A 7,690-nucleotide genomic window follows, 5' to 3' on the forward strand; every position below is an offset into this window, starting at 1 on the left:
TCATTATAAAACGATGTAAATAGGTTTAAATGATAACAAACTTGCATGTTTTACTATTGTTAAACCCTCATTTTATTGTATTTAATGCTTAAAGAAATATAGATCATACAACACAACTTTGCATTTTAACATCGTTATTGATTTAAGAAACGATGACTGATACAGTTACAGACATTGGTTCCCATAAACATTTCTTATTGTTCATGATTTTGAAGCGTAATTTGCCACATATACCATGATTTTAGATTCAATATACAAAGTCTAATATTGTCTGAACCGATATATTTACTTAGATTAACATCAGTGTGTAAGGAAAAAACGATGTTAATTATCTATAGCACATCGTTTCTATTGGAAAAACGATGTCTGGTACTTAGTAATATATCGTTTTTGACAAAAAATCGATGTCTGTATGTAGACCCCCGTACTTTTTCTTATTTATTTTAATTTGTCGTATAACGTATGAAACTACGTATTCGTATGGTACACAAGTATTCGCGCTTAGGTTAAGACTTTGAGGCCATTTAAAGGATTAACAAATTTAGAGAAAATCCAATTTGGGTCTAGAAAAGTATTTTTAAAGTATCGAGGCTTAGGACAAACCCGGAAAATTTTCCCGAAAGGATTCGGTGAAGTGTCGGAGAAATAAGGATGTTTGAAGTGTATTTTCGGAGTGGGCTTGAAGGAAATTAAGAGGAAAATGAAATAGGAGAAGCCCAATCCCATTGGCCCAAAAGGAGGGGCAGATTCGACTTTTCACAATTAAATTTGGGAGAGGTATTTAAGCATCTCATTCTCTCCAAAACCCTAGCCTCTTCCTCATTTTCCTTCAGCTCTCTCTCTCTCTACCCGAGACTCTCTCTCTCTAGCCTCTCGCCGGAAATCGCCGCCGCACCGCCGCCGGTCGCCGGAACCCGGATTTCAACCAAAATTTCCAGATTTTCTTCTCTTCCTCCCCTCTTTCCATTTCTCCAACCAAAATCATGAAATTTAGCCATTTAATCCTCCAAAAACCCTAGAACCCGAAGCTAAAATTGGGGCTTTTGTGATTTCTTCTTTCCAAGCTCAAATCAAGGTATTTTCCATCCTAATCTAGCCTCTATTCCTTCGATCTATACATCTTTCTTACCAAATTCGAGTTTTTGATTTCCATTTTTGATTTTTGGTGCATGAACCCGATTTCTCCTTAAACCATGAAGCTAGGCTACGGGTTTGGCAAGGATTTTTGGTAAGGATCTATCCATGCAACCTTGTTTTCGAGTTTTTGGTTGAGATGTTGATGTTGGACGGATTTGTAGGTGAAGAAGGCCAAGGAGAAGGAATAGGCCGTGATTTTTTAAGAAGAAAGGGTAAGGAATGGGTTTTGGACAAACCCTAGAATTTTTGGAATTTATTTGGTTGATTTTGATTTTTTGTGGAGCTATTGTTGTTGTTGGAAAATTGTGAAAATTAGATGTTTGAGGAGGATTTAATTAGTAGAATTTTATTAGCCTAGTTTTCTAAGTGTTGGAATTTTGTGTTGAATATTTTGGTGATTTGTTGTTGTGTATTTTGGCCAAAAGAAAAAGAAAAGGAAGAAGAAAAGAAATGGATTTGTTTTTGGAAGAAAAGGAAAATAAAGAAAATGGTAAAAGTTGGATTAAATGAGTTTTTACCTTGGTAAAGTGGTAAAAATTGAAGAAGGTGAAAGTAAAGGTAAATTCGGTAAAAATGAGGTAAAAGTGAAAGTGTGGAGGTAAAAGTCTTGGTAAAAATAAAAAGGTGAAAAAGGAGAAGTAATTGGGTAAAAGAAAAAGTAAAACTTTATTTATAATTATTTACTTATTTATTTTTAATAAATAAGAAATAATGGTAAATAAAGGAATATTTGGTCAAAAGTCAGAAGTCAAAGTCAAATGTCAAAAGTCAACTCCGAGAGTTGACCATGGTTGACCGACCTCGTAAAACGTGAGGATCGACTCGACTTTGGTCGCTCGGATTGGCGAAAGTTTAGCGGAGCGATAAGGACGTTTTCCTTTTTAAGAGAGAAGTTAGTTTCCCAAATTGATAAAAGTTGAAAGGAATAATAAATGGCCTCATTGAAATAAAAAGGATTAGTATGCGCGATTACTTAAAGTTGATCATGATGTTTACCTGGATAATTACTTACAAACTAAGTAATGGTTTAGGAAACACGATCGTTAAGGAAGCTTAAGCGGAAAACATCAAAGTGTGGAATACGCCGGCATTTTCCAGGTAGGGTGAGCTGTCCCTTCCTTGTTAGAGGCTTTTCGATATATGTGGAATGCTCTAGTATAATATTATGTTGCCTGCAAGTATGTTTTTGGTTGTTCATTAGTCGATGCCTCGTGATACATGTGTTTTCAGAACTGATAATTGTTGATTGCGAAAACCGAGGCTAGACTTGCATGTTGAGATATTGTACCCTTTTGTATGTTTATGTTTGTGACCTGAAAGTGAATGGGACCTAGACGCGTAGATTCCTAGGGATCCCACGGTGTCGATAACCGTGAACCTCCAGAGGGGGCTGTGCTCCTATGTTTGTCAAGGAAAGGTAAATACAGACAGTGAACCGGTCATAGGAGACTCAGAGCCAGGAAATGGACACTTTCGCTACTTGTAGTCACAAGGACTACAGAGTAGTTGGCTGGTTCTCGAATTCAGGACGAACCAGGTCGGTCACCGATTTATTTTGGTTTAGTCGGCAGGTAAGTATCTCGGAGCTCCAAATTGTGTGAAGCATGCTGCATATGATTTCCTGAAACGAAACAACTATGATTGTTTTTGTTTGCATTTGTTTTACTTGATTTTACAAATGCGCGCAACCTATATTCTAGTAGCTATGTTTTACCTATTAGATTTCAAACCTAACTAAGGTTGGGTCGGCCCCTATTGGGCTAGCGAGGACGAAATGCTCACCCTTACATTTCAGGTTACAACGAGGTCATTCCGGACGATTTGGATTAGAAGTGGGTCGTTGGCCGTGTCCGTGTGTTGCTGTTCCTGTTGCTTGAAGTTCTTCCCATTTGCTACTCTATCGATTTACTAGCTTCTCTTTCCATGTTGAACTCTGTGAGGTCCGCCTACCTGGGAGCGCGCCTCACCCCTTTGTTTTATTGTTATTGTTGAACTCCTTTCATTTCGGTTATGATGTAAGCCCTAAGTCATCACAGTGCACTTGCCCACTTTATTTTGTTGCATTTCCAGACTTGTTGATTTAAATGTTGGGTTGTTGATTTAAAGTCTTTTCTTAAAAAAATTTCTTGGTCTCCATTTTCCCAAAATTTGCTTTTTCAACAGGCCTTGTAGTATTAAGTTGGTAGGTCTACGGTACGTCTACGATGTATCGAGCTCCTATTGGCTTAATATCACGGCGCTGTGGTATACCCATTCGGGTCGCCACAGAGGATTCAATGATATATATACAGAACTTAACATAAGCACTTCTGCAAACTTAGATTTACAAGGGAGAATTCATTGATATCAAGAATGTAACACAAGGAATTGTGATTGTTAGACAAAAGCTTGAACACTTAACTTCCTACTTAGGCAAAAGAGTTAGAAAACAATTCCAATTGATTTTTCTTCTACAAAGAAATGTTTGGGAGAGTCTAATATCTGGTAACTATGAAGGAAAACAATTGTTTATAGATAGAAAAATCAACTATCAAAGTGACAACAATATAAGATTGGCTTTTCTTTAATTGTTGTTCACAAGTTGGTTCATGAAAAGTGTTCTTACCATTCATGTAATCTTCAGGACTGAAATAAGTCTCTTGTCAGAGACTCCAATCCCAACATTACAGAAGGAATTGCTCCAGTAGGCCTCTGAAATCTGCAACCACTTAGAAGAATACACAAAAAGTAGACCAAATGTCACTCCAGTTTATAGAAAAATGTTATAAATTGGCATTATACTATCAGGGTATACAACTACAAAAGTGGAATAATTACACCAATACTTTACAAAATAGTAAAAATACTGAACTTTTGGAACAAAAGGTTCCAGTGTCATAATATCAAGGTATGAAAGCTGAACGAAATATTTTCCAACCATCCAACTAAAGACTGGATAACTAACAAGTAAGCTCCTTTTCTCATATAAATCAAAACATCTCAATTGATATGAACTTGGTGGTTTCCCTGTATAGGCCATGAACTTGATCATAATCAATCTCAACGAGTGACCACTTTTCATTATTTCCCACTCTTTTCATGAAAAGATCAGGCACACAAAGAGCATAAAATAGTACCCATTTTGCATATAATCGGGATTCTGCAGATGCTTACATTTTAAACTAATGGTTTTATTGTTATAGCTCATGAAGAAGTAACTAATAAGAAAATTGAACAAAGCAAGAGAATGCATACACACCTGTGCATTTCGTTGCACAAAGAGAGAACCGAGAGCTTCCCGGAATCAGATACAACCACCAAAAGATCTTTGCCTAACATTTACAACAAGAGGACAAAATTAATTTTACTCAATGCAATACAATTTAGTTAATTCATGAAACAAAATGGTGAAACTGCTTGTTGAATTGAACTAAACACTTGGCGGTTTCGAGTTCGGAATCTATCATTCCATGGTAGGACGGCAATGTCTTTAATGGTGCCACACATAGGCTGCTCACATATAGACTATACAATCCCCCATCTTCACCAATTATCACCAACTCTATCGATTTCTCCTGAAATGCCAAAAATCACATATAAGTTCATTTTTGTTTCTAATTCCACCAAAATCAGATCTAAAACGATAAGAGATTGACCTAGAGCGCAGAGAGAGAGAGAGAGAAGGGGGAGGGTGGCGCGTGTGAGAGTGAGAGAGAGAGAGAGGACCTTACCGAAAACGATGTCGTTGGAGTTAGGGAAGCGGATGTGACCGTAGAGGACCTGGAGAACGACGGTGCCTCGGAGGAGGCACTTGGAGAGGTAGTGAGAGCTGCTGGAGGTGGACGGCGACGATGATCTGGACCGTTCCACCTTTTGGAACTCTAATCGAAACCCCATTCGGAAACCACATATGAAACCTCAAGCTGAAAGAGAAATTGATATGAAAGATCAAAAATCAACAAAGAGAAACTAACTTTTCCTCACCAAAAGTAGTTCAATTGAAGAGAGGAATGAAGAGTGTCTCTTCCCAGTCTGGAAAACAAAAAGAACCCTAAAATCAAAATCAGGAAATCCAAACATGGAAGAATGATGCGAAGAGACCAAATCTAGAGAAGGAGAAGAGGGAGTTACCTTCATGGTGATGTTGCTTAGAATCAAAACTTTGGGTTTCTTCCTTTTTGGTTTGCAGGTGAGGAGAGATGAGAGAGCAAATGGTTGGCTTCTAAGAGATAGACACGAACAAGAAGAGGGGCCTGAAGGCAGAGTTACTTTGTGCAAGCCGAGTGGGGAGACAAAGTCACTAATTAAGGCCCTAACTAAGTTGTTAAAGGCGGGCATTTTTATTTTTTTTATAACTTTTTCACACAACGCATGTATGAAGTTAAGTTGTCTGATCATGTACATGTTAAATTTGAGTTAAGGGAGCAAGGAGGGAAAATTCCCGCCTATGTGCAATCAAAGTAGCAGTTTTGACGTTAGGGACATACATTTCTCATTCAGACAACACAAATAAGCCATTCCGTTGTAGGAGCTTAAATCGTGTACCAGCATTTCACTCAAATATTGGCCTTTTTAGGGCTACTCACTCACATTTTGGGGTACATGTGATTTTCTTCCAAACTTGCACAACGGAAACAAAAAAATGCGTTGTATGTTATTTTGCAACTTACTCTCATACAACATATACAACAATACTGTTGTGCAAGGTGAGTCAAAATTTCGACCCAAATTTGAGCAAGGTGAGGGGGAAATTTTTTTTACATTCAGACAACAGACAAATCCTTAAAATTGTTGTACAATAATCTTGGACCCAAAAAAATTGATGTACGACCTCCTTATACAACGCCAATCTCATTAAACCTGTTGTGTGAAGCAGTTTCAGTGATCACACAACGGAAATTTTTTTTTCGTTGTCTAAAACGTGTAGTGTGATGCAGTTTTTGGCATAGTGGTGATTTGAAGTCTTCCACAGATGAGCCTACGAGCATTTAGGATAATGCTGCTTGTTTTGAACAAATGAAGCAAGGCTACATCAAAAGCTACAACACCAAGGATAATCAGCAACAACAAACTCTCCTCAAGATCAAAGTGAACTAGGTTCAATTTGAGGACAGTACGGTAGGCTTGCTCACTAAGACATTGCCTAAATTCCATTTTCGAGGAACTTGTTGGTAGCATCGTTGGCGGAAGTTATCCGAACTCCCATGACCGTAGTCATTAGGGGGAGATGCAGACATCAGGGGGAGATGTCTACATGTATGGTCTCGAAACGTGAAGGGTGTGTTGTGCTCTTTTTCCCCTTCAACCGAGGTTTTTTTTGTCCCATAGGGTTTTTGTTACTCCGCAAGGTTTTTAACGAGGCAACGAGAGAAGCACTACTATGGTCTCGAAACGTGAAGGGTGTGTTGTGCTCTTTTTCCCCTTCAACCGAGGTTTTTTTTGTCCCATAGGGTTTTTGTTACTCCGCAAGGTTTTTAACGAGGCAACGAGAGAAGCACTACGTTTGGGCGACACAAGGGGGAGTGTTTAAGTAAATCCAAATTGTGTCTGGCCCAAACTCTAAGTTACTTGACCTAGAGATAATCTCGGAGAATCTTAGAGATATCCATTCAATGTATGATTACCTTTCCTTTTACGATTCAAATTCTATGCATTGTAATCCTCTATATAAAGAGGTCCCTATTATCAATGAGAATACACAACAATTTTCTCTCAATTCCTGTTTCTCTAAAACATAACAAACATTATGCATTTAAAACTATGTAAACATATGATTTATACCTACATGAAAGGTCATTAAGTCTCAAACAAACCAATATATCTTTATCATATATAGGGTGAGAAAGAAAAAAAAAAAACTAAGACAAACTAAGTAGCAACTATTGAAAATGGAAACAACAATACTTAGAGGTGTAGTAGCAGACTAGTCCATAATCGAGCTTTTACACTATTCCTAATTAATAGGTAGGGAAAAAGAAACCACCACTACTTACCTTCTTTTAAGATATGCAAAATACATCTTCATTTCCAGAACATTACCTTTGAACTAGGTATCAAAAGTATGAACGTATCTATGCACAAGGTAATGAAAAAAGAGCAAAGTAGTTTTAATATTGTTCCTAATCAGAAGGTAGTTTTAACATTGAACTCATACCTAATTGATAGGCAAATAGTATGAAGGAGAGAGTGGGAGATAATGAGAGAACCTTAGATATAGAGATACATAAACTTGAACTTTTTGAAACTTGTGAAATCTTACCTATAAAATAAGGCATGTAAATGTGAAATAAAATTGTCTAATCAAATAACTAACACCATAATCGGTATTGAAGGTTAGCAAAAACTTTTTACCATGTTTAATTATATTAAAGGTAGGAGAGTAAGACATAAAAATAAGATAAGAAGGGAGAAGCTCACAAAAAAGACAGGTATGAGAGAAAAAGAATGAAACAAAGAAATGAGAAGTATGTGTTCGAAAAAAGATAGCCATGGAAGAAGGAAAGAAAGAAAGAGATGATTCGGTTTCGGTAGAAAAAATAAGGAAACGTTGAGATTGTTGGGTGCTAACCAATAA

General features: G+C 37.2%; 1 long non-coding RNA gene across 3 annotated transcripts; it reads left to right on the plus strand.

Annotated features, from left to right (window-relative positions):
* The first annotated feature begins 834 nt into the window (after window positions 1-834).
* LOC133718280 (uncharacterized) lies at window positions 835-3,242 on the plus strand. Of its 3 annotated transcripts, XR_009850211.1 has the most exons (5): window positions 835-1,075; window positions 1,200-1,228; window positions 1,299-1,349; window positions 2,169-2,235; window positions 2,933-3,242. It is a non-coding gene; the product is annotated as an uncharacterized LOC133718280 (long non-coding RNA). The 3 variants fall into 3 exon arrangements; XR_009850209.1 differs by having other exon boundaries at window positions 2,169-3,242; XR_009850210.1 differs by having other exon boundaries at window positions 1,204-1,228; window positions 2,169-3,242.
* Window positions 3,243-7,690: the final 4,448 nt, after the last annotated feature.

This window comes from Rosa rugosa, chromosome 6 (genome assembly GCF_958449725.1).
Source record: "Rosa rugosa chromosome 6, drRosRugo1.1, whole genome shotgun sequence".
NCBI classification, from domain to species: Eukaryota; Viridiplantae; Streptophyta; class Magnoliopsida; order Rosales; family Rosaceae; genus Rosa; species Rosa rugosa.